Source organism: Oncorhynchus gorbuscha, unplaced genomic scaffold (genome assembly GCF_021184085.1).
Source record: "Oncorhynchus gorbuscha isolate QuinsamMale2020 ecotype Even-year unplaced genomic scaffold, OgorEven_v1.0 Un_scaffold_1746, whole genome shotgun sequence".
Classification (NCBI taxonomy): Eukaryota; Metazoa; Chordata; class Actinopteri; order Salmoniformes; family Salmonidae; genus Oncorhynchus; species Oncorhynchus gorbuscha.
The window spans coordinates 83,843-110,885 of NW_025746435.1; the positions used below are offsets into that span (position 1 = coordinate 83,843).

The 27,043-nt window shown below is 42.3% G+C and overlaps 14 non-coding genes across 14 annotated transcripts; all 14 read right to left on the reverse strand.

The window, feature by feature from the left end:
- Positions 1–6,130: 6,130 nt before the first annotated feature.
- Positions 6,131–6,202, reverse strand: trnaa-ugc. The gene has a single exon. It is a non-coding gene; the product is annotated as a tRNA-Ala (tRNA).
- Positions 6,203–6,458: 256 nt separating this feature from the next.
- On the reverse strand, positions 6,459–6,531 carry trnaf-gaa. Its single transcript has one exon. It is a non-coding gene; the product is annotated as a tRNA-Phe (tRNA).
- Positions 6,532–6,613: 82 nt separating this feature from the next.
- trnai-aau lies at positions 6,614–6,687 on the reverse strand. The gene has a single exon. It is a non-coding gene; the product is annotated as a tRNA-Ile (tRNA).
- A 445-nt stretch (positions 6,688–7,132) lies between these two features.
- trnaf-gaa lies at positions 7,133–7,205 on the reverse strand. Its single transcript has one exon. It is a non-coding gene; the product is annotated as a tRNA-Phe (tRNA).
- Positions 7,206–7,287: 82 nt separating this feature from the next.
- trnai-aau lies at positions 7,288–7,361 on the reverse strand. The gene has a single exon. It is a non-coding gene; the product is annotated as a tRNA-Ile (tRNA).
- A 1,026-nt stretch (positions 7,362–8,387) lies between these two features.
- On the reverse strand, positions 8,388–8,461 carry trnai-aau. The gene has a single exon. It is a non-coding gene; the product is annotated as a tRNA-Ile (tRNA).
- Positions 8,462–11,158: 2,697 nt separating this feature from the next.
- On the reverse strand, positions 11,159–11,230 carry trnaa-ugc. The gene has a single exon. It is a non-coding gene; the product is annotated as a tRNA-Ala (tRNA).
- A 9,924-nt stretch (positions 11,231–21,154) lies between these two features.
- Positions 21,155–21,226, reverse strand: trnat-ugu. Its single transcript has one exon. It is a non-coding gene; the product is annotated as a tRNA-Thr (tRNA).
- Positions 21,227–21,685: 459 nt separating this feature from the next.
- trnaa-ugc lies at positions 21,686–21,757 on the reverse strand. The gene has a single exon. It is a non-coding gene; the product is annotated as a tRNA-Ala (tRNA).
- A 410-nt stretch (positions 21,758–22,167) lies between these two features.
- Positions 22,168–22,241, reverse strand: trnai-aau. Its single transcript has one exon. It is a non-coding gene; the product is annotated as a tRNA-Ile (tRNA).
- A 449-nt stretch (positions 22,242–22,690) lies between these two features.
- On the reverse strand, positions 22,691–22,764 carry trnaf-gaa. Its single transcript has one exon. It is a non-coding gene; the product is annotated as a tRNA-Phe (tRNA).
- Positions 22,765–22,846: 82 nt separating this feature from the next.
- Positions 22,847–22,920, reverse strand: trnai-aau. The gene has a single exon. It is a non-coding gene; the product is annotated as a tRNA-Ile (tRNA).
- Positions 22,921–23,954: 1,034 nt separating this feature from the next.
- Positions 23,955–24,028, reverse strand: trnai-aau. Its single transcript has one exon. It is a non-coding gene; the product is annotated as a tRNA-Ile (tRNA).
- A 2,702-nt stretch (positions 24,029–26,730) lies between these two features.
- On the reverse strand, positions 26,731–26,802 carry trnaa-ugc. The gene has a single exon. It is a non-coding gene; the product is annotated as a tRNA-Ala (tRNA).
- Positions 26,803–27,043: the final 241 nt, after the last annotated feature.

Genomic DNA, 27,043 nt, shown 5'->3' on the forward strand with positions numbered 1-27,043 from the left:
GAGCGAGCTACGGTCAAGCGGGGCGTCTCGTTGAACTCGGCACAGTCTGGAGACTATGGTGATGCCATTTTTTGTGTTGATTTCAGAATGCCATTTTGGTGATGGTCCCTCTCCGTTTAAACATATTGCAAATGTACAAAAGTCAACTAGCAAGTCAGTGTCCATCAGTCAATTAGATGTCATTCTGACACCAAACTGATACCAATTGACACCAAACCCACTTTTTCCAACTCATTTAGAAGCCAACTATCACATATGTCAGAGCAGGCCCATAATTCACAGCGCCTTTAGTTTAAAACATAATAAAAACGTAAAACACATAGTTACGTTCTAGCTGCGGGTCCAGGTCGGACATTATGTGAAGGCCTATGTGAGGCGACCCCGAATCCCGAGTTTCGGCTCGATAGGTCCTTCGGTGCCCGAGTAAAACCCTAAAGCATGCGCTCTACCACTGAGCTACACCCCTTTCTGGGAAAGAAAAATTGTTTATTGGTGCTGAAAATCCACTTTTTTCCATGCCTTGCTATGGGGTCCTTGAATGAGCTATCGGACCGAAACGTTGGGGTCCGTCTCTATGGGCCGAGCCGGTTTCAATGCACCTAGTCTTGTGTCTCTGAGACTTTTCTAAATGTCGCCATTTTCGTAATGGTCAAAATGAATTGAAGTCATTGCAAATGTACGAGGCTATTTCTCGGTCCGAGAACCTTCTAGAGCCACGTAACTCACCACGCACTATCGACCCGAGGTCTAGAACAGGTTTCTAAAGTTTCGAACTCTAGGTCTGACGGTTCTTTTTTAGCTCGAACAAAGCTAACTATTGGAGGCACTGTCTGTCTCTACAAACCCCAATACGTCCCTCCTTCCAAGTTGTGTGTCTGTGTGATTTAGTTTTCCTTTGAAATTTTATGGGAAAAATGACTGATTTACAGTTCATGGGGGTTGCCTAATCACACATATGAAGTTTTGGACAGATCTGACTTTTTTAACCCCTCGAAACAGCCCCTGAGACACCAATTAAGGCACTTCCGGTTGGCACAGGAAGCTATAAGTCAACACATATCCTCACTGGGCTATGCTTTTACAGAATCCTGAGTTTTAAGTCCTTACGTTAAGAATTGACTGATTTACACAGGGTTGAATGCACTATGTCTATCAAACTGCAGGCAGGTAATGGAAAAACACTTTTAGGGTGATTTTAACCACTTCCGGTTGGTCCAGGAAGCTTAGAATCAACACAGGTAGACCTCATACTGGCCTGATGGACTGTTACCAAAGACAGGTTCATACGGCATTCATAACCCATATAGACTTCAGGTTGAATTTAGGGGTGCAGGCAATGTATTCCTATGGGGAGAGAAGTCAATGCAAACTCTTTGAAGTAAACACCTTCTTTTAACTATTAAGGGTTAATGCCACACGGACAACGTTAGGCTTGCACGGATCGGAAGGACCTTGGGAACATACCTGAGGTCCAATTGTGCTTCTCACCCTAACGGTTCTCTCACTGTCACCCAAAAGCAAATGACGTTGTGGGGCAGGCTTCATTTTGGGCCTACTTTTCTAATGGTCGCTGCGCTCAGACCGAGCGAGCTACGGTCAAGCGGGATATCTCGTTGAACTCGGCACGGCCTAGAGATTATGTTTATGCCATTGCCTGCTCTCTGTGTCTTTGAGAACCACACTTTTTCACTCCATCCTTGCTGTGTGTGCGTGTGAGAGCTTTTCTTTGACATCTGCTGGGAGAAATGACTGATTTACAGTTTAGGAGGGTTACCTGGTCACACATATGAAGTTTTGGAAGATGTGACTTTTCTAACCCTTCAAAACAGACAGTGTGACCCAATTAAAGGCACTTCCGGTTGGCACAGGAAGCTATAAGTAAACACATGTCTTGATTGATATAAACACCTACAGAATCCTGAGTTTTAAGTCTTTAAGTTAAGAATTGACTGATCTATGATCTACACAGTGTTGAATGCAGTCATTTTCACCTTTGAAGGTTATGTACATCAAAACTCCTTTTGGGTCAATCTAACCACTTCCGGTTGCTCCAGGAAGCTTAGAATCGACACAGGTAGGCCTCATAGTGGTCTGATGGACTGTCATAGAAGACAGGTTCATAAGGCATTCATAACCCACATAGGCTTCAGGTTGAATTTAGAGGTGCAGGCAATGTATTCCTATGGGGAGAGAAGTCAATGCAAACTCTTTGATGTAAACACCTTCTTTTAACTGTTAAGGGTTAATGCCACACGGTCAAGGTTAGGCTTGCACGGATCGGGAGGACCTTTGGAACGTACCTGAGGTCGAATTGTGCTTCTCACCCTAACGGTTCTCTCACTGTCACCCAAAAGCAAATGACATTGAGGGCCAGGCTTCATTTTGGTTCTGCTTTTTTCAAGGTCACTGCACTCAGAGCGAGCTACGGTCAAGCGGGCGTCTCGTTGAACTCGGCACAGTCTGGAGACTATGGTGATGCCATTTTTTGTGTTGATTTCAGAATGCCATTTTGGTGATGGTCCCTCTCCGTTTAAACATATTGCAAATGTACAAAAGTCAACTAGCAAGTCAGTGTCCATCAGTCAATTAGATGTCATTTGACACCAAACTGATACCAATTGACACCAAACCCACTTTTTCCAACTCATTTAGAAGCCAACTATCATATATGTCAGAGCAGGCCCATAATTCACAGCGCCTTTAGTTTAAAACATAATAAAAACGTAAAACACATAGTTACGTTCTAGCTGCGGGTCCAGGTCGGACATTATGTGAAGGCCTATGTGAGGCGACCCCGAATCCCGAGTTTCGGCTCGATAGGTCCTTCGGTGCCCGAGTAAAACCCTAATTGGTGCTGAAAATCCACTTTTTCCATGCCTTGCTATGGGGTCCTTGAATGAGCTATCGGACAGAAACGTTGGGGTCCGTCTCTATGGGCCGAGCCGGTTTCAATGCACCTAGTCTTGTGTCTCTGAGACTTTTCTAAATGTCACCATTTTCGTAATGGTCAAAATGAATTGAAGTCATTGCAAATGTACGAGGCTATTTCTCGGTCCGAGAACCTTCTAGAGCCACCTAACTCACCACGCACTATCGACCTGAGGTCTAGAACAGGTTTCTAAAGTTTCGGAACTCTAGGTCTGACAGTTCTTTTTTAGCTCGAACAAAGCTAACTATTGGAGGCACTGTCTGTCTCTACAAACCCCAATACGTCCCTCCTTCCAAGTTGTGTGTCTGTGTGATTTAGTTTTCCTTTGAAATTTTATGGGAAAATGACTGATTTACAGTTCATGGGGGTTGCCTAATCACACATATGAAGTTTTGGACAGATCTGACTTTTTTAACCCCTCGAAACAGCCCCTGAGACACCAATTAAGGCACTTCCGGTTGGCACAGGAAGCTATAAGTCAACACATATCCTCACTGGGCTATGCTTTTACAGAATCCTGAGTTTTAAGTCCTTACGTTAAGAATTGACTGATTTACACAGGGTTGAATGCACTATGTCTATCAAACTGCAGGCAGGGTATGGAAAAACACTTTTAGGGTGATTTTAACCACTTCCGGTTGGTCCAGGAAGCTTAGAATCAACACAGGTAGACCTCATACTGGCCTGATGGACTGTTACCAAAGACAGGTTCATACGACATTCATAACCCATATAGACTTATTCATAACCCAAATGACTGATTTACAGTTCATGATGGTTACCTAGTCACACATATGAAGTTTTGAAAAGATCTGACCTTTTGAACCCTTGGAAACTGCCACTGTGACACCATTAAAGGCACTTCCGGTTGGCACAGGAAGCTATAAATAAACTCATATTATGATTGGGGTATGCCTTTACAGAATCCTGAGTTTTAAGTCTTTACGTTAAGAACTGAGTTATTTACGGAGGGTTTAGTGAGTGTGTGTTATTTCAGAAAATCATAGAAAATCACAGAAATCTCAGCAGAGCTCCGCAGCACACTTTAAAAAGATTCGTAAGAACACCCTGCAACTGGATATGTAACCGTTGAAAAAAAAAACACCTATCCGTGAACATCACCAAGGTGTCGTTGTACGATTTCTCTTAAATGACGATAGATAAATGGCTGGTTCTTTTTTTCATTGACACCGGAGGCTCCTTGACTTTGACGTGAAGTGGAAAAATAATTTCTCTATTTTCATTTTGGACCTTTAATCCCAGATAAATGGCCATAACTCAAAAACCGTTGAGGCCTAGACGCCATCTTGTTCGGGGCCAACTGCCCATTATGCCGCCCCTACGCTCACCGAGTTTCGGCTTCTAAATATTTTCAGTTTTCGAGATAAGGCCCCGTCGTGAATCAAACATCCAATAGCAATATGATTGCTTATGCCCTCTTGTGGGAATTTCCGGGACATCGGAAAAATGACCTAAATCTTATTATTTTTGTAAAACGGAAACCTGAATGTCCGACAAAGTTCATTTGATGACTTCCTGGTAGGTCCGGCCCTGCCGCTCGGCCCGACGCCGTCCGCGATATTTTACAAACGATTTCGGACGTCTAGTAAGGGACCGTACATTTGCAATATGGACTTTCTCACTAACCATACAGGTACTGCCGAAATCTTCCCTTAAGGTATGTGAAGGCCTATGTGAGGTGACCCCGAATCCCGAGATGCGGCTCGATAGGTCCTTGGTGCCCGAGTAAAACCCTAATTGGTGCTGAAAATCCACTTTTTCCATGCCTTGCTATGGGGTCCTTGAATGAGCTATCGGACAGAAACTTTGTCACTCCATCCTTGCTGTGTGTGTTTCTGTGTGTGTGTGTGTGAGAGAGAGCTTTTCTTTGACATCTGTTGGGAGAAATGACTGACTTACAGTTTATGGGGGTTGCTTAATCACACATATGAAGTTTTGAAAAGATCTGACCTTTTTAACCCTTGGAAACTGCCACTGTGACACCATTTAAGGCACTTCCGGTTGGCACAGGAAGCTATAAATAAACTCATATCCTGATTGGGGTATGCTTTTACAGAATTCTGAGTTTTAAGTCTTTACGTTAAGAACGGAGTTATTTACGGAGGGTTTAGTGAGTGTGTGTTATTTCAGAAAATCATAGAAAATCAAAGAAATCTCGCAGAGCTCCGCAGCTCACTTTAAAAAGATTCGTAAGAACACCCTGCAACTGGATCTGTAACCGTTGGAAAAAAAACACCTATCCATGAACATCACCAATCTGTCGTTGTATGATTTCTCTTAAATGACGATAGATAAATGGCTGGTTCTTTTTTCCAGGTGACACCGGAGGCTCCTTGACTTTGACGTGAAGTGGAAAAATAATTTCTCTATTTTCATTTTGGACCTTTAATCCCAGATAAATGGCCATAACTCAAAAACAGTTGAGGCCTAGACGCCATCTTGTTCGGGGCCAACTGGCTCTACTTCCCCTTAATATAATAGTTGTGTTCAAATATTGATACAACATGATTCTTCTACAAAGTCCTCCAATTAATGTAATTTCCATGGAATTTGAAGCCTTTTCTATAAAGGCACGGATGGGATTTGAACCCATGGTCTTGGTTTACAAGACCGACGCCTTTTGGCCAACATGCCACCCTATACTGCAATATATATATATATATATATATATATATATATATATATATACCATGCCACCTATATATATATATACCTGATCTATAATATATATATATATATATATAATATATATGATTCTATCAACATTCTGGAAAATAGTAGTTGTGCAAATGTGAATTTGGCACACAAACTCAGTGGAGAAAGGACCTCATACATATATAGCATGCACTCCCCTCTGAGCTTCCATCCCATTTAATTTGCAGATAAAACGCAATATCAATACACTGTACTTTATATATACACCACTCCATTGAAACTACAATGAAATGATAGCAGCAATTCTTAAAACAGGTACGGACAGGGATCGAAAACATGAACTTCAGTTTTTGAAAATGATGCCATAAAAGTTGGCAACCATGCCACTTCTGTTCTATAAATGTACTAACAGGGATTGAACGCATGTTCTTCAGATTAAAAGACCAAATTATTTAGCACATCTCTGTTTCCTGCTTAGAATTTCAACATTCTGGAAAGTAGAAGTTGAGTCTTTGCAAAAAAACATGGAGAAGCTGGGGATTGAACCCAGGACCTCATACATGCAAAGCATGCACTCTACCACTGAGCTACACCCCCTTTCTCCAAAAGCACATTGTTTTATGGATGCAAGAAAACTCCAGTTCACACTTCATGCAGCCTTGTCTTACGACAACCTACTGTCATGTAGCAATGACAAGCAACTTTAATGTAACACTGATGTCAAAATGTCAGATGAAAAAGCAAGACATTACTTACTTTCAGAGGAGCAGCGTAGCACACACCATTGAGGCCCACAAACAAAGCTATGGAAAGTTTCCTTGAAGCCAGAGCATAAAGAAAGAAGAAATACAGATGCCAAAAATCGGGGTCGAACCAGGGACCTTTAGATCTTCAGTCTAACGCTCTCCCAACTTAGCTATTCCGGCAATTCACTCAACATAATTCTGTGGCACCCTTGACAATTCACATACATGTGACTCATAATTTTGACACTCAAAATGTACATGATAGCCAGTATGGGGATTGAACCCATGACCTTGGCGTTATTAGCACCACACTCTAACCAACTGAGCTAACCGGCCATTTGCTATTTTGCTCAATTGTTGAAATGCACCGAGCCTCTGCAAGTGCTGGCACGTCAACAAACAAGTCCACCAACAGCATAGCCTGACAAGACTGGACCCTCTTGGTTGCTTCTTGCGGAAATTCCAAACTGCTGGGGAATTAGCTCAAATGTTTTGCACGCGTGAGGTAGTGGGATCGATGCCCACATTCTCCAAAAGCACATTGTTTTATGGATGCAAGAAAACTCCAGTTCACACTTCATGCAGCCTTGTCTTACGACAACCTACTGTCATGTAGCAATGACAAGCAACTTTAATGTAACACTGATGTCAAAATGTCAGATGAAAAAGCAAGACATTACTTACTTTCAGAGGAGCAGCGTAGCACACACCATTGAGGCCCACAAACAAAGCTATGGAAAGTTTCCTTGAAGCCAGAGCATAAAGAAACAACAAATACAGATGCCGAAACCCGGGATCGAACCAGGGACCTTTAGATCTTCAGTCTAACGCTCTCCCAACTTAGCTATTCCAGCAATTCACTTAACATAATTCTGTGGCACCCTTGACAATTCACATGCATGTGACTCATAATTTTGACACTCAAAATGTACATGATAGCCAGTATGGGGATCGAACCCATGACCTTGGCGTTATTAGCACCACACTCTAACCAACTGAGCTAACCGGCCATTTGCTATTTTGCTCAATTGTTGAAATGCACCGAGCCTCTGCAAGTGCTGGCACATCAACAAACAAGTCCACCAACAGCATAGCCTGACAAGACTGGACCCTTGGTTGCTTCTTGCGGAAATTCCAAACTGCTGGGGAATTAGCTCAAATGCTTTGCACGCGTGAGGTAGTGGGATCGATGCCCACATTCTCCAAAAGCACAATGTTATATGGATCCAAGAAAACTCCAGTTCACACTTCATGCAGCCTTGTCTTACGACAACCTACTGTCATGTAAACAATGACAAGAAACTGTCATGTAACAATGACAAGAAACTCTCATGTAACACTGATGTCACAATGTCAGATGAAAAAGAAAGACATTACTTACTTTCAGAGAGCAGCGTATCACACACTCTAACCAACTGAGCTAACCAGCCGCTGGCTACAGAGCACAATTGTTGAGATGCACCGAGCCTCTGCAAGTGCTGGAGCACAAACTAACAAGTCCACCAACAGCATAGCCTGACAAGACTGGACACTCTTGGTTGCTCCTTGTGGCAATTCCAAACAGCTGGGGAATTTGATCAATTGGTATTGTGTTTGCTTAGCATGCTATAGGTAGTGGGATCGATGCCCGCATTCCCCAAAAACATATTTTTTTGTGGATTCAAGAAAGCTGCAGTTCACACTTCATGCAGCCTTGTCTTACGACAACCTACTGTCATGTAGCAATGACAAGCAACCTTAATGTAACACTGATGTCAAAATGTCAGATGAAAAAGCAAGACATTACTTACTTTCAGAGGAGCAGCGTAGCACACACCATTGAGGCCCACAAACAAAGCTGTGGAAAGTTTCCTTGAAGCCAGAGCATAAAGAAAGAACAAATACCTCAACACGGAATCGAACCAGAGACCTTTAGATCTTCAGTCTAACACTCTCCCAACTGAGATATTCCGGTAATTCACTCAACATAATTCTGTGGCACCCTTGACAATTTACATGCATGTGACTCATAATTTTGACACTCAAAATGTACATAATAGCCAGTATGGGGATCGAACCCATGACCTTAGCATTATTAGCACCACACTCTAACCAACTGAGCTAACCGGCCATTGCTATTTTGCTCAATTGTTGAAATGCACCGAGCCTCTGCAAGTGCTGGCACGTCAACAAACAAGTCCACCAACAGCATAGCCTGACAAGACTGGACCCTCTTGGTTGCTTCTTGCGGAAATTCCAAACGGCTGGGGAATTAGCTCAAATGCTTTGCACGCGTGAGGTAGTGGGATCGATGACCACATTCTCCAAAAGCACATTGTTTTATGGATCCAAGAAAACTCCAGTTCACACTTCATGCAGCCTTGTCTTACGACAACCTACTGTCATGTAAACAATGACAAGAAACTGTCATGTAACAATGACAAGAAACTCTCATGTAACACTGATGTCACAATGTCAGATGAAAAAGAAAGACATTACTTACTTTCAGAGAGCAGCGTATCACACACTCTAACCAACTGAGCTAACCGGCCGCTGGCTACAGAGCACAATTGTTGAGATGCACCGAGCCTCTGCAGGTGCTGGAGCGCAAACTAACATGTAATGTATTCCTATGGGGAGAGAAGTCAATGCAAACTCTTTGAAGTAAACACCTTCTTTTAACTATTAAGGGTTAATGCCACACGGTCAATGTTAGGCTTGCACAGATCGGAAGGACCTTAGGAACATACCTGAGGTCGAATTGTGCTTCTCACCCTAACGGTTCTCTCACTGTCACCCAAAAGCAAATGACGTTGTGGGGCAGGCTTCATTTTGGGCCTACTTTTCTAATGGTCGCTGTGCTTAGACCGAGCGAGCTACGGTCAAGCGGGATATCTCGTTGAACTCGGCACGGCCTAGAGATTATGTTTATGCCGTTGCCTGCTCTCTGTGTCTTTGAGCACCGCACTTTTTAACTCCATCCTTGCTGTGTGTGCGTGTGAGAGCTTTTCTTTGACATCTGTTGGGAGAAATGACTGATTTACAGTTCATGAGGGTTACCTAGTCACACATATGAAGTTTAGGAAGGATGTGACTTTTTTAACCCTTCAAAACAGACAGTGTGACCCAATAAGGCACTTCCGGTTGGCACAGGAAGCTATAAGTAAACACATGTCTTGATTCACATAGCCACTTACAGAATCCTGAGTTTTAAGTCTTTAAGTTAAGAATGGACTGATCTACGATCTACAAAGGGTTGAATGTAGTCATTTTCACCTTTGAAGGTTATGTACATCAAAACACCTTTTGGGTCAATTTAACCACTTCCGGTTGCTCCAGGAAGCTTAGAATCGACACAGGTAGACCTCATAGTGGTCTGATGGACTGTCATAGACGACAGGTTCATAAGGCATTCATAACCCACATAGGGTTCAGGTTGAATTTAGAGGTGCAGGCAATGTATTCCTATGGGGAGAGAAGTCAATGCAAACTGTTTGATGTAAACACCTTCTTTTAACTGGTATGGGTTAATGCCACACGGTCAAGGTTAGGCTTGCACAGATCGGGAGGACCTCAGGTACGTTCCTGAGGTCTATTTTGCTTCTCACCTTAACGGTTCTCTCACTGTCACCCAAAAGCAAATGACATTGAGGGCCAGCCTTCATTTTGGGCCTACTTTTCTAATGGTCGCTGTGCTTAGACCGAGCGAGCTACGGTCAAGCGGGGCATCTTGTTGAACTCGGCACGGCCTAGAGAATATGTAAATGCCATTGTAGGCTTTGTGTGTCTTTAAGCACCGCACTTTGTCACTCCATCCTTGCTGTGTGTGTGTTTCTGTGTGTGTGTGTGTGAGAGAGAGCTTTTCTTTGACATCTGTTGGGAGAAATGACTGACTTACAGTTTATGGGGGTTGCTTAATCACACATATGAAGTTTTGAAAAGATCTGACCTTTTTAACCCTTGGAAACTGCCACTGTGACACCATTTAAGGCACTTCCGGTTGGCACAGGAAGCTATAAATAAACTCATATCCTGATTGGGGTATGCCATTACAGAATTCTGAGTTTTAAGTCTTTACGTTAAGAACTGAGTTATTTACGGAGGGTTTAGTGAGTGTGTGTTATTTCAGAAAATCATAGAAAATCACAGAAATCTCGCAGAGCTCCGCAGCACACTTTAAAAAGATTCGTAAGAACACCCTGCAACTGGATCTGTAACCGTTGAAAAAAAACACCTATCCATGAACATCACCAATCTGTCGTTGTACGATTTCTCTTAAATGACGATAGATAAATGGCTGGTTCTTTTTTATTGACACCGGAGGCTCCTCGACTTTGACGTGAAGTGGAAAAATAATTTCTCTATTTTCATTTTGGACCTTTAATCCCAGATAAATGGCCATAACTCAAAAACAGTTGAGGCCTAGACGCCATCTTGTTCGGGGCCAACTGGCTCTACTTCCCCTTAATATAATAGTTGTGTTCAAATATTGATACAACATGATTCTTCTACAAAGTCCTCCTATTAATGTAAATTTCCATGGAATTTGAAGCCTTTTCTATAAAGGCACGGAAGAGATTTGAACCTATGATCTTCAGTTTACGAGACCGACGCCTTACCACTTGGCCACCATGCCACTCTATACTGCAATATATATATATATGATGCCATAAAAGTTGGCAACCATGCCACTTCTGTTCTATAAATGTACTAACAGGGATTGAAAGCATGTTCTTCAGATTAAAAGATTATTATTTAGCACATCTCTGTTTCCTGCTTAGAATTTCAACATTCTGGAAAATAGAAGTTGGGTCTTTGCAAAAAACCATGGAGAAGCTGGGGATTGAACCCAGGACCTCATACATGCAAAGCATGCGCTCTACCACTGAGCTACACCCCCTTTCTGGGAAAGAAAAAATTGTTTCTTATTTTCTTAAATTTCTCCATTATTATTGCAGGTAAGCCAGTTAAGAACAAGTTCTCATACACAACTGCGACCTGGCCAAGGTAAAGCAAAGCAGTGCAATTCATTTGCAGTCTGGACGTGGAGGGGTGAACATCTCCTGCTCTGACTGCAGCTGGAAGGGACTGCTGCGAGAGGACTAGACCGCCTGTGATTGCCTTGATAAGGCGGAGCTTTACCTAGCATAGATTTACAGATGACCTGGAGCCAGTGGTTCTGGCGACGAGTTACACATGGAACAAACTAGCTCACAGTCAATAACAAAATAGAAGGGATTTTAAAAAAAGGCAATAAATATGCCATAGTACTGAAGTAGTCACAATTTAGCAAATGAACACTGGAGTGATAGATGAGCAGATGATTATGTGCAAGTAGAAATACTGGTGTGCAAAAGTGCAGAAAGTAAATAAAAACAATATGGCGATGAGGTAGGTAGATTGGGTGGGCTATTTACAGATGGGCATCTCCTGCTCTGACTGCAGCTGGAAGGGACTGCTGCGCAAGGACTAGGCCGCCTGTGATTGCCTTGATAAGGTGGAGCTTTACCTAGTATAGACTTACAGATGACCTGGAGCCAGTGGTTCTGGCGACGAATATGTAGCGAGGGCCAGCCGACTAGAACATACAGGTCGCAGTGGCCATATCAAGACAATTGACCTTTTCTTTACACTGTTGTGATGAAAGTACATTTCCATAATATCAGCTATCTACCATAAACGTCGAACAGGGATTGAACCCATGTGCTTCAGTTAACAAAAACAGATGGCTTTGCGCATCTATTTCATTCTTAGAATGTCAACATTGTGCAAAGTGGGAGTTGTGCAAAAGCTAATTTAACAAGTGAATACTCTCAAAAGACAAGTTGGGGAATTGTTATGCAGGTGAATGAGGACCCAAAAGCAACTTAACAGAAACAGAGTTTATTCCAGTCTTAACAGAAAACTGACTAATCCTGAAATCTTTCACAGGTAATGTCCAAACAGGAATAACAGAAATCCTCTAGTCTGTAGAGGGGAACAACAGGAGAAGACAGACTGCAGGTGACCTGGGTTGGCGCAGGCCGTAGCTGATAGAGACACCTGCTCACACGCAGCATCTGATGAAGGCAAAAACACGACAGGACGGAGAGCAAACAGAGGGAGAAATAGGGACTCTAATCAGAGGGCAAAATAGGGGACAGGTGTGAAAGAGTAAACGAGGTAGTTAGGAGAATGAGGAACAGCTGGGAGCAGGAACTAACAATAGAACGAGAGAGAGAGAGAGAGAGAGAGAGAGAAAGAGAGATGGAGAGAGATCTATTTCATTCTAATAAGACCAAGGGGAAACGTAGAAGAAAAGCACAGGGACAAGACATGACAATATATGACAAAACATGACAGGAATACTGTAGGTAAGGGAATACCCCCTGTATTGGACAAAAATGAATGGGAAGTCATTGGCATCGGACAAACCATATACACATTGTCCAATACCACCCAATTCGGCGTTGATTCATGCAAAGTGTATTGCAAATGCCATATGGCATTGCCAGTTGTAACACTTTAAAAATCCAACAGGTGGCAATCCGCTCCACCTTGGTTTTTCATATTGGAAATGTAACCCAAGTCAACGTCCAAAAGCAACATTTTGAAAAAATGATTTTTTTGTCAAAAACTTATCACCCCTTAAAAAAGTGCTTTCTGGACCATTTTTCGAAATTCTTTCAATTTTTTTTGTCAATTACACATGTGTAAGAACTGTATGAATATACTTTTGTCCAATTTTATTATCATATATATATATTTTTTTTTACATGCGCATAAGTAATATGTTTTGTCCATTTTCAATATGATTTCATAGGAAGTCAAAAGTCAAAAGTCAAAAATGTCAAAATTTTGTAAAAAACTTCACACACCCTTAATAAAGTGCTTTCTGGACCGTTTTTTCAAAATTCTTTCAAATTCTGTGTCAATTACACACGTATAAGAACTGTATCAACATACTTTAGTTGTATTTTATTATCATTTAAAAAAAAAATGTTTAACTTGTGCATAAGGAATATGATTTGTCCATTTACAATATGATTTCATCGGAAGTCAAAAGTCAAAGTCAAAAGTCACTTTTTTGGGGGCCAAATGCCATAAGAAATTTGACATGCTCGAAAATCCTGCAGAAATGCAAAATTGACTGGCCTGATGAACTCGGGATGGCTGGGCAGTGATAGTTGTTCCTTTCCATCACTCGTTGTGTTGATTTCATCATGTCCATTTTGTGATGTTTTTTCACTATAGAATCATATTGCAAATGCACGTGCAACTAGTAACCCAAATATAAAAATATGGTTGTAAATGCATTTACCAGGACTCCTATTGTCCATGCCCGCTATGGGAGTACCCTACTACGGCCCTCTATCTATGGGGGCCGTCCTGAGTGCTTTATGGACTGTTTAAAATATTCTGATGGATACACATTGTTGTGCAACTGGTGATTGAAAATAGGCACCTGGTAACCCAAAAATAAAAATATGGTTGTAAATGCATTTACCGGTCATTCTGATATTAATGCCCGCTATGGGAACACAGGATGGCCGGGCAGTGATAGTTGTTCCGTTCCATCACTCGTTGTGTTGATTTCATCATGTCCATTTGGTGATGTTTTTTCACTATACAATCATATTGCAAGTGCACGTGCATTTGCAATATGGTTCAATGGGCATTTACCATATGAAATTTGACATGCTCAAAAATGCAAAATTGACTGGCCTGATGAACACAGGATGGCCGAGCAGTGAGAGTTGTACCTTTCCATCACTCGTTGTGTTGATTTCATCATGTCCATTTGTTTATGCTTTCTCACTTTTGCAAAGTCACTGTGCATTTGCAATATGGTTCAATGGGCAGGTACCATCACGAATTTGTCATGCTATAAAAATCCTGCAGGAATGTGAAATTGACTGGCCCGATGAACTCGGGATGGCTGGGCAGTGATTCTGGTTCATCTCAATGGCTCGTTAGGGTTGATTTCAGAATGTCACTTTTGGTGATGGTACCTCACTGTTTAAACATATTGCAAATGGACAAGAGTCACCAGCAAGTCACCGTCCATCAGTCAATTAGATATCATTCTGACACCAAACTGATACCAATTGACACCAAACCCACTTTTTCCAACTCGTTTTGTAGCCAACTATCACATACTTCAGAGCTGGCCCAAAATTCACAACGCCTTCGGTTCAAACCATAAAAAAAAACATAAAACACGTAGTTACGTTCTAGCTGCGGGTCCATTTCTTATGTTACGTGTAGACCTTGCTGAGGCGACCCCGAATCCCAAGTTTCGGCTCGATCGGTCATTTGGTGTCCGAGCAAAACCCTAATTGGTGCTGAAAATCCACTTTTTCCATGACTTGCTACGGGGTCCTTGAATGAGCTATCGGACAGAAACGTTGGGGTCTGTCTATATGGGACGAGACGGTCGCAATGCACCTAGTCTTGCAAATCAAATCAATTTTTATTTGACTCTGGGACATTTCTAAATGTGATAACCAACAAGCCATTTTAAATGTCGTGATGCAAAAATGAATAGAAGTCATTGCAAATGTATGAAGCTGTTTCTCGGTCCGAGAACTGTCTAGAGCCACGTAACTCACCACGCACTATCGACCGGAGGTCTAGAACAGGATTCTAAAGTTTCGAACTCTAGGTCCGACGGTTCTTTAAAAGTTCCAACAAGGTTAATTAATGCAGGCAGTGTATGTCTCTACGCACCCCAATGGGTCCCTACTTCCAAGCTGTGTGTGTGTGATTTAGTTTTCCTTTGAAATTTTACGGGGAAAATGACTGATTTACAGTTCATGGGGGTTGCCTAATCACATATATGAAGTTTTGGAAAGATCTGACTTTTTTAACCCCTCGAAACAGCCCAAGAGACACCAATTATGGCACTTCCGGTTGGCACAGGAAGCTGTAAGTCAACACATATCCTCATTGGGGTATGCTTTTACAGAATCCTGAGTTTTAAGTCCTTACGTTAAGAATTGACTGATTTACACAGGGTTGAATGCACTATGTCTATCAAACTGCAGGCAGGGTATGGATAAACACTTTTAGGGTGATTTTAACCACTTCCGGTTGGTCCAGGAAGCTTAGAATCAACACAGGTAGACCTCATAGTGGTCTGATGGACTGTCATAGAAGACAGGTTCATAAGGCATTCATAACCCACATAGGCTTCAGGTTGAATTTAGAGGTGCAGGCAATGTATTCCTATGGGGAGAGAAGTCAATGCAAACTCTTTGATGTAAACACCTTCTTTTAACTGTTAAGGGTTAATGCCACAGGGTCAAGGTTAGGCTTGCACGGATCGGGAGGACCTTAGGAACGTACCTGAGGTCGAATTGTGCTTCTCACCCTAACAGTTCTCTCACTGTCACCCAAAACAAATGACATTTAGGGCTAGGCTTAATTTTGGGCCTACTTTTTCCCATGGTCACTGCGCTTAGACCGAGCGAGCTACGGTCAAGCGGGATATCTCGTTGAACTCGGCACAGCCTAGGGATTATGGTAATGCCATTGCCTGCTCTCTGTGTCTTTAAGCACCGCACTTTTTCACTCCATCCTTGCTGTGTGTGTGTGTGAGAGCTTTTCTTTGACATCTGTTGGGAGAAATGACTGATTTACAGTTCATGAGGGTTACATCACAGTCCTGTGTAGCTTTGGTAGGAGATGGCGACTTTTAACGCTTCAAAACAGGTAGTGGGTTCGATCCCGGGTTACCCAAGCTATGTAGAATGTCTTGCACACATGACTGAAGTCTTTGGATAAGAATTGACTGCTAAATTTTAATGCATATATATAAACAGAAGTTTTGAAAAGATCTGACCTTTTTAACCCTTCCGAAACTGCCACTGTGACATTAAAGGCACTTCCGGTTGGCACAGGAAGCTATAAGTAAACCCATGTCTTGATTGACATAGAAACTGACAGAATCCTGAGTTTTAAGTCTTTAAGTTAAGAATTGACTGATCTACGATCTACACAGGGTTGAATGTAGTCATTTTCACCTTTGAAGGTTATGTACATCAAAACACCTTTAACGGTTTTAACCACTTCCGGTTGGTCCAGGAAGCTTAGAATCAACACAGGTAGACCTCATACTGGCCTGATGGACTGTCAAAGACAGGTTCATAAGGCATTCATAACCCATATAGGTCTTCAGGTTGAATTTAGGGGTGCAGGCAATGTATTCCTATGGGGAGAGAAGTCAATGCAAACTCTTTGAAGTAAACACCTTCTTTTAACTATTAAGGGTTAATGCCACACGGACAACGTTAGGCTTGCACGGATCGGAAGGACCTTGGGAACATACCTGAGGTCGAATTGCGCTTCTCACCCTAACGGTTCTCTCACTGTCACCCTAAAGCAAATGACGTTGTGGGCAGGCTTCATTTTGGGCCTACTTTTCAATGGTCCTGCGCTCAGACCGAAATGCGAGCTACGGTCAAAATGGGATATCTCGTTGAACTCGGCACGGCCTAGAGATTATGTTTATGCCATTGCCTGCTCTGGTGTGTCTTTGAGAACCACACTTTTCACTCCATTCTTGCTGTGTGTGTCGTGTGAGAGTTTTCCCTTGACATCTGCTGGGAAAATGACTGATTTACAGTTTAGGAGGGTTACCTGGTCACACATATGAAGTTTTGGAGAGATGTGACTTTTCTAACCCTTCAAAACAGACAGTGTGACCCAATTAAAGGCACTTCCGGTTGGCACAGGAAGCTATAAGTAAACACATGTCTTGATTGACATAAACACCTACAGAATCCGTTTTAAGTCTTTAAGTTAAGAATTGACTGATCTATGATCTACACAGTGTTGAATGCAGTCATTTTCACCTTTGAAGGTTATGTACATCAAAACTCCTTTTGGGTCAATCTAACCACTTCCGGTTGCTCCAGGAAGCTTAGAATCGACACAGGTAGGCCTCATAGTGGTCTGATGGACTGTCATAGAAGACAGGTTCATAAGGCATTCATAACCCACATAGGCTTCAGGTTGAATTTAGAGGTGCAGGCAATGTATTCCTATGGGGAGAGAAGTCAATGCAAACTCTTTGATGTAAACACCTTCTTTTAACTGTTAAGGGTTAATGCCACACGGTCAAGGTTAGGCTTGCACGGATCGGGAGGACCTTAGGAACGTTCCCGAGGTCGAATTGTGCTTCTCACCCTAACGGTTCTCTCACTGTCACCCAAAAGCAAATGACATTGAGGGCCAGGCTTCATTTTGGTTCTGCTTTTCTTTCAAGGTCACTGCACTCAGAGCGAGCTACGGTCAAGCGGGGCGTCTCTTGAACTCGGCACAGTCTGGAGACTATGGTGATGCCATTTTTTGTGTTGATTTCAGAATGCCATTTTGGTGATGGTCCCTCTCCGTTTAAACATATTGCAAATGTACAAAAGTCAACTAGCAAGTCAGTGTCCATCAGTCAATTAGATGTCATTCTGACACCAAACTGATACCAATTGACACCAAACCCACTTTTTCAACTCATTTAGAAGCCAACTATCACATATGTCAGAGCAGGCCCATAATTCACAGCGCCTTTAGTTTAAAACATAATAAAAACGTAAAACACATAGTTACGTTCTACTGGAGGTCCAGGTCGGACATTATGTGAAGGCCTATGTGAGGCGACCCCGAAATCCCGAGAGCTTCAGCTCGATAAAAGTCCTTCGGTGCCCGAGTAAAACCCTAATTGGTGCTGAAAATCCACTTTTTCCATGCCTTGCTATGGGGTCCTTGAATGAGCTATCGGACCGAAACGTGGGGTCCGTCTCTATGGGCCGAGCCGGTTTCAATGCACCTAGTCTTGTTTCTCTGAGACTTTTCTAAATGTCGCCATTTTCGTAATGGTCAAAATGAATTGAAGTCATTGCAAATGTAATAGAGGCTGTTTCTCGGTCCGAGAACCTTCTAGAGCCACCTAACTCACCACGCACTATCGACCTGAGGTCTAGAACAGGTTTCTAAAGTTTGGAACTCTAGGTCTGAACGGTTCTTTTTAGCTCGAACAAAGCTAACTATTGGAGGCACTGTCTGTCTCTACAAACCCCAATATGTCCCTCCTTATCAAGTTGTGTGTCTGTGTGATTTAGTTTTCCTTTGAAATTTTATGGGAAAAATGACTGATTTACAGTTCATGGGGGTTGCCTAATCACACATATGAAGTTTTGGAAAGATCTGACTTTTTTAACCCCTCGAAACAGCCCCTGAGACACCAATTAAGGCACTTCCGGTTGGCACAGGAAGCTATAAGTCAACACATATCCTCACTGGGCTATGCTTTTACAGAATCCTGAGGTTAAGTCTTTACGTTAAGAATTGACTGATTTACACAGGGTTGAATGCACTATGTCTATCAAACTGCAGGCAGGTAATGGATAAACACTTTTAGGGTGATTTTAACCACTTCCGGTTGGTCCAGGAAGCTTAGAATCAACACAGGTAGACCTCATACTGGCCTGATGGACTGTTACCAAAGACAGGTTCATACGGCATTCATAACCCATATAGACTTCAGGTTGAATTTAGGGGTGCAGGCAATGTATTCCTATGGGGAGAGAAGTCAATGTTTTGATGTAAACACTTTCTTTTAACTATTAAGGGTTAATGCCACACGGTCAACGTTAGGCTTGCACGGATCGGAAGGACCTTAGGTACAAACCTGAGGTCGATTTGTGCTTCTCACCCTAACGGTTCTCTCACTGTCACCCAAAAGCAAATGACGTTGTGGGGCAGGCTTCATTTTGGGCCTAATTTTCTATGGTCGCTGCGCTTAGACCGAACGAACTACGGTCAAGCGGGATATCTCGTTGAACTCGGCATTTACCTAGAGATTATTATGTTTATGCCATTGTGCTCTCTGTGTCTTTGAGAACCAACTTTTCACTCCATCCTTGCTGTGTGTGCAGTGTGAGAGTGCTTTTCTTTGACATCTGTTGGGAGAAATGACTGATTTACAGTTCATGATGGTTACCTAGTCACACATATGAAGTTTTGAAAAGATCTGACCTTTTGAACCCTTGGAAACTGCCACTGTGACACCATTAAAGGCACTTCCGGTTGGCACAGGAAGCTATAAATAAACTCATATTATGATTGGGGTATGCCTTTACAGAATCCTGAGTTTTAAGTCTTTACGTTAAGAACTGAGTTATTTACGGAGGGTTTAGTGAGTGTGTGTTATTTCAGAAAATCATAGAAAATCACAGAAATCTGTGAGCTCCGCAGCACACTTTAAAAAGATTCGTAAGAACACCCTGCAACTGGATATGTAACCGTTGAAAAAAAAAACACCTATCCGTGAACATCACCAATCTGTCGTTGTACGATTTCTCTTAAATGACGATAGATAAATGGCTGGTTCTTTTTTTTATTGACACCGGAGGCTCCTTGACTTTGACGTGAAGTGGAAAAATAATTTCTCTATTTTCATTTTGGACCTTTAATCCCAGATAAATGGCCATAACTCAAAAACCGTTGAGGCCTAGACGCCATCTTGTTCAATGGGCCAACTGCCCATTATGCCGCCCCTAATGATCACCAAGTTTAATTCAAATATTTTCAAAATGTTTTCAGAGATAAGGCCCCACATTAATTAAATTTCAGAATTTGATGTTTTGTCCAATAGCAATGGATTGCTTATGCCCTGGTTGTGGGAATTTTGAGATGCCGGGACATGCGGAAAAATGACCTAAATCTTATTATTTTTGAAAAAACGGAAACTGAATGTCCGACAAAGTTCATTTGATGACTTCCTGGTAGGTCCGGCCAATGCCGCCTCATCGGCCCGACGCCGTCCGCATTTAATTTTACAAACGATTTCAGGACGTTCCTAGTAAGGGACCGTACATTTGCAATGATGGACTTTCTCACTAACCATACAGGTACTGAGGGCCAGAAATCTTCCTAAGGTTGTGAAGGCCTATGTTAGACCGAATGTACTAATCCCGAGATGCGGCTCGATCCTTGGTGCCCGAGTAAAACCCTAGAGAATATGAAAATCCACTTTTTTCCATGCCTTGCTATGTCCTTGAATGAGCACCGGACACTTTGTCACTCCATCCTTGCTGTGTGTGTTTCTGTGTGTGTGTGAGAGAGAGCTTTTCTTTGACATCTGTTGGGAGAAATGACTGACTTACAGTTTATGGGGGTTGCTTAATCACACATATGAAGTTTTGAAAAGATCTGACCTTTTTAACCCTTGGAAACTGCCACTGTGACACCATTTAAGGCACTTCCGGTTGGCACAGGAAGCTATAAATAAACTCATATCCTGATTGGGGTATGCTTTTACAGAATTCTGAGTTTTAAGTCTTTACGTTAAGAACTGAGTTATTTACGGAGGGTTTAGTGAGTGTGTGTTATTTCAGAAAATCATAGAAAATCAAAGAAATCTCGCACTGAGCTGTCAGATGAAAAAGCAGCTCACTTTAAAAAGATTCGTAAGAACACCCTGCAACTGGATCTGTAACCGTTGGAAAAAAAACACCTATCCATGAACATCACCAATCTGTCGTTGTATGATTTCTCTTAAATGACGATAGATAAATGGCTGGTTCTTTTTTATTGACACCGGAGGCTCCTTGACTTTGACGTGAAATGGAAAAATAATTTCTCTATTTTCATTTTGGACCTTTAATCCCAGATAAATGGCCATAACTCAAAAACAGTTGAGGCCTAGACGCCATCTTGTTCGGGGCCAACTGGCTCTACTTCCCCTTAATATAATAGTTGTGTTCAAATATTGATACAACATGATTCTTCTACAAAGTCCTCCAATTAATGTAAATTTCCATGGAATTTGAAGCATTTTCTATAAAGGCATGGATGGGATTTGAACCCATGGTCTTGGGTTTACAAGACCGACGCCTTACCACTTGGCCACCATGCCACCCTATACTGCAATATATATATATATATATACATATATCAACATTCTGGAAAGTAGTAGTTGTGCAAATGTGAATTTGGCACACAAACTCAGTGGAGAAAGGACCTCATACATATATAGCATGCACTCCCCTCTGAGCTTCCATCCCATTTAATTTGCAGATAAAACGCAATATCAATACACTGTACTTTATATATACACCACTCCATTGAAACTACAATGAAATGATAGCAGCAATTCTTAAAACAGGTACGGACAGGGATCGAAAACATGAACTTCAGTTTTTGAAAATGATGCCATAAAAGTTGGCAACCATGCCACTTCTGTTCTATAAATGTACTAACAGGGATTGAACGCATGTTCTTCAGATTAAAAGACCAAATTATTTAGCACATCTCTGTTTCCTGCTTAGAATTTCAACATTCTGGAAAGTAGAAGTTGAGTCTTTGCAAAAAAACATGGAGAAGCTGGGGATTGAACCCAGGACCTCATACATGCAAAGCATGCACTCTACCACTGAGCTACACCCCTTTCTCCAAAAGCACATTGTTTTATGGATGCAAGAAAACTCCAGTTCACACTTCATGCAGCCTTGTCTTACGACAACCTACTGTCATGTAGCAATGACAAGCAACTTTAATGTAACACTGATGTCAAAATGTCAGATGAAAAAGCAAGACATTACTTACTTTCAGAGGAGCAGCGTAGCACACACCATTGAGGCCCACAAACAAAGCTATGGAAAGTTTCCTTGAAGCCAGAGCATAAAGAAAGAAGAAATACAGATGCCAAAAATCGGGCATCGGCCAGGGACCTTTAGATCTTCAGTCTAACGCTCTCCCAACTTAGCTATTCCGGCAATTCACTCAACATAATTCTGTGGCACCCTTGACAATTCACATACATGTGACTCATAATTTTGACAATGTCAATGTACATGATAGCCAGTATGGGGATCGAACCCATGACCTTGGCGTTATTAGCACCACACTCTAACCAACTGAGCTAACCGGCCATTTGCTATTTTGCTCAATTGTTGAAATGCACCGAGCCTCTGCAAGTGCTGGCACTTCCGTCAACAAACAAGTCCACCAACAGCATAGCCTGACAAGACTGGACCCTCTTGGTTGCTTCTTGCGGAAATTCCAAACTGCTGGGGAATTAGCTCAAATGTTTTGCACGCGTGAGGTAGTGGGATCGATGCCCATCATTCTCCAAAAGCACATTGTTTTATGGATGCAAGAAAACTCCAGTTCACACTTCATGCAGCCTTGTCTTACGACAACCTACTGTCATGTAGCAATGACAAGCAACTTTAATGTAACACTGATGTCAAAATGTCAGATGAAAAAGCAAGACATTACTTACTTTCAGAGGAGCAGCGTAGCACACACCATTGAGGCCCACAAACAAAGCTATGGAAAGTTTCCTTGAAGCCAGAGCATAAAGAAAAACAAATACAGATGCCGAAACCCGGGATCGAACCAGGGACCTTTAGATCTTCAGTCTAACGCTCTCCCAACTATAGCTATTCCAGCAATTCACTTAACATAATTCTGTGGCACCCTTGACAATTCACATGCATGTGACTCATAATTTTGACACTCAAAATGTACATGATAGCCAGTATGGGGATCCAACCCATGACCTTGGCGTTATTAGCACCACACTCTAACCAACTGAGCTAACCGGCCATTTGCTATTTTGCTCAATTGTTGAAATGCACCGAGCCTCTGCAAGTGCTGGCACATCAACAAACAAGTCCACCAACAGCATAGCCTGACAAGACTGGACCCTCTTGGTTGCTTCTTGCGGAAATTCCAAACTGCTGGGGAATTAGCTCAAATGCTTTGCACGCGTGAGGTAGTGGGATCGATGCCCACATTCTCCAAAAGCACAATGTTATATGGATCCAAGAAAACTCCAGTTCACACTTCATGCAGCCTTGTCTTACGACAACCTACTGTCATGTAAACAATGACAAGAAACTGTCATGTAACAATGACAAGAAACTCTCATGTAACACTGATGTCACAATGTCAGATGAAAAAGAAAGACATTACTTACTTTCAGAGAGCAGCGTATCACACACTCTAACCAACTGAGCTAACCAGCCGCTGGCTACAGAGCACAATTGTTGAGATGCACCGAGCCTCTGCAAGTGCTGGAGCACAAACTAACAAGTCCACCAACAGCATAGCCTGACAAGACTGGACACTCTTGGTTGCTCCTTGTGGCAATTCCAAACAGCTGGGTAATTTGATCAATTGGTATTGTCTTTGCTTAGCATGCTATAGGTAGTGGGATCGATGCCCGCATTCCCCAAAAACATATTTTTTTGTGGATTCAAGAAAGCTGCAGTTCACACTTCATGCAGCCTTGTCTTACGACAACCTACTGTCATGTAGCAATGACAAGCAACCTTAATGTAACACTGATGTCAAAATGTCAGATGAAAAAGCAAGACATTACTTACTTTCAGAGGAGCAGCGTAGCACACACCATTGAGGCCCACAAACAAAGCTGTGGAAAGTTTCCTTGAAGCCAGAGCATAAAGAAAGAACAAATACCTGCAAAACACGGATCGAACCAGAGACCTTTAGATCTTCAGTCTAACACTCTCCCAACTGAGATATTCCATTTGGCAATTCACTCAACATAATTCTGTGGCACCCTTGACAATTCACATGCATGTGACTCATAATTTTGACACTCAAAATGTACATAATAGCCAGTATGGGGATCGAACCCATGACCTTAGCATTATTAGCACCACACTCTAACCAACTGAGCTAACCGGCCATTTGCTATTTTGCTCAATTGTTGAAATGCACCGAGCCTCTGCAAGTGCTGGCACGTCAACAAACAAGTCCACCAACAGCATAGCCTGACAAGACTGGACCCTCTTGGTTGCTTCTTGCGGAAATTCCAAACGGCTGGGGAATTAGCTCAAATGCTTTGCACGCGTGAGGTAGTGGGATCGATGACCACATTCTCCAAAAGCACATTGTTTTATGGATCCAAGAAAACTCCAGTTCACACTTCATGCAGCCTTGTCTTACGACAACCTACGTCATGTAAACAATGACAAGAAACTGTCATGTAACAATGACAAGAAACTCTCATGTAACACTGATGTCACAATGTCAGATGAAAAAGAAAGACATTACTTACTTTCAGAGAGCAGCGTATCACACACTCTAACCAACTGAGCTAACCGGCCGCTGGCTACAGAGCACAATTGTTGAGATGCACCGAGCCTCTGCAGGTGCTGGAGCGCAAACTAACATGTAATGTATTCCTATGGGGAGAGAAGTCAATGCAAACTCTTTGAAGTAAACACCTTCTTTTAACTATTAAGGTTTAATGCCACACGGTCAATGTTAGGCTTGCACAGATCGGAAGGACCTTAGGAACATACCTGAGGTCGAATTGTGCTTCTCTCCCTAACGGTCCTCTCACTGTCACCCAAAAGCAAATGACGTTGTGGGGCAGGCTTCATTTTGGGCCTACTTTTCTAATGGTCGCTGTGCTTAGACCGAGCGAGCTACGGTCAAGCGGGATATCTCGTTGAACTCGGCACGGCCTAGAGATTATGTTTATGCCGTTGCCTGCTCTCTGTGTCTTTGAGCACCGCACTTTTTAACTCCATCCTTGCTGTGTGTGCGTGTGAGAGCTTTTCTTTGACATCTGTTGGGAGAAATGACTGATTTACAGTTCATGACGGTTACCTAGTCACACATATGAAGTTTAGGAAGGATGTGACTTTTTTAACCCTTCAAAACAGACAGTGTGACCCAATTAAAGGCACTTCCGGTTGGCACAGGAAGCTATAAGTAAACACATGTCTTGATTCACATAGCCACTTACAGAATCCTGAGTTTTAAGTCTTTAAGTTAAGAATGGACTGATCTACGATCTACAAAGGGTTGAATGTAGTCATTTTCACCTTTGAAGGTTATGTACATCAAAACACCTTTTGGGTCAATTTAACCACTTCCGGTTGCTCCAGGAAGCTTAGAATCGACACAGGTAGACCTCATAGTGGTCTGATGGACTGTCATAGACGACAGGTTCATAAGGCATTCATAACCCACATAGGGTTCAGGTTGAATTTAGAGGTGCAGGCAATGTATTCCATGGGGAGAGAAGTCAATGCAAACTGTTTGATGTAAACACCTTCTTTTAACTGGTATGGGTTAATGCCACACGGTCAAGGTTAGGCTTGCACAGATCGGGAGGACCTCAGGTACGTTCCTGAGGTCTATTTTGCTTCTCACCTTAACGGTTCTCTCACTGTCACCCAAAAGCAAATGACATTGAGGGCCAGCCTTCATTTTGGGCCTACTTTTCTAATGGTCGCTGTGCTTAGACCGAGCGAGCTACGGTCAAGCGGGGCATCTTGTTGAACTCGGCACGGCCTAGAGAATATGTAAATGCCATTGTAGGCTTTGTGTGTCTTTAAGCACCACACTTTGTCACTCCATCCTTGCTGTGTGTGTGTTTCTGTGTGTGTGTGTGTGTGAGAGAGAGCTTTTCTTTGACATCTGTTGGGAGAAATGACTGACTTACAGTTTATGGGGGTTGCTTAATCACACATATGAAGTTTTGAAAAGATCTGACCTTTTTAACCCTTGGAAACTGCCACTGTGACACCATTTAAGGCACTTCCGGTTGGCACAGGAAGCTATAAATAAACTCATATCCTGATTGGGGTATGCCATTACAGAATTCTGAGTTTTAAGTCTTTACGTTAAGAACTGAGTTATTTACGGAGGGTTTAGTGAGTGTGTGTTATTTCAGAAAATCATAGAAAATCACAGAAATCTCGCAGAGCTCCGCAGCACACTTTAAAAAGATTCGTAAGAACACCCTGCAACTGGATCTGTAACCGTTGAAAAAAAAACACCTATCCATGAACATCACCAATCTGTCGTTGTACGATTTCTCTTAAATGACGATAGATAAATGGCTGGTTCTTTTTTTATTGACACCGGAGGCTCCTCGACTTTGACGTGAAGTGGAAAAATAATTTCTCTATTTTCATTTTGGACCTTTAATCCCAGATAAATGGCCATAACTCAAAAACAGTTGAGGCCTAGACGCCATCTTGTTCGGGGCCAACTGGCTCTACTTCCCCTTAATATAATAGTTGTGTTCAAATATTGATACAACATGATTCTTCTACAAAGTCCTCCTATTAATGTAAATTTCCATGGAATTTGAAGCCTTTTCTATAAAGGCACGGAAGAGATTTGAACCTATGATCTTCAGTTTACGAGACCGACGCCTTACCACTTGGCCACCATGCCACTCTATACTGCAATATATATATATATGATGCCATAAAAGTTGGCAACCATGCCACTTCTGTTCTATAAATGTACTAACAGGGATTGAAAGCATGTTCTTCAGATTAAAAGATTATTATTTAGCACATCTCTGTTTCCTGCTTAGAATTTCAACATATTGGAAAATAGAAGTTGGGTCTTTGCAAAAAACCATGGAGAAGCTGGGGATTGAACCCAGGACCTCATACATGCAAAGCATGCGCTCTACCACTGAGCTACACCCCCTTTCTGGGAAAGAAAAAATTGTTTCTTATTTTCTTAAATTTCTCCATTATTATTGCAGGTAAGCCAGTTAAGAACAAGTTCTCATACACAACTGCGACCTGGCCAAGGTAAAGCAAAGCAGTGCAATTCATTTGCAGTCTGGACGTGGAGGGGTGAACATCTCCTGCTCTGACTGCAGCTGGAAGGGACTGCTGCGAGAGGACTAGACCGCCTGTGATTGCCTTGATAAGGCGGAGCTTTA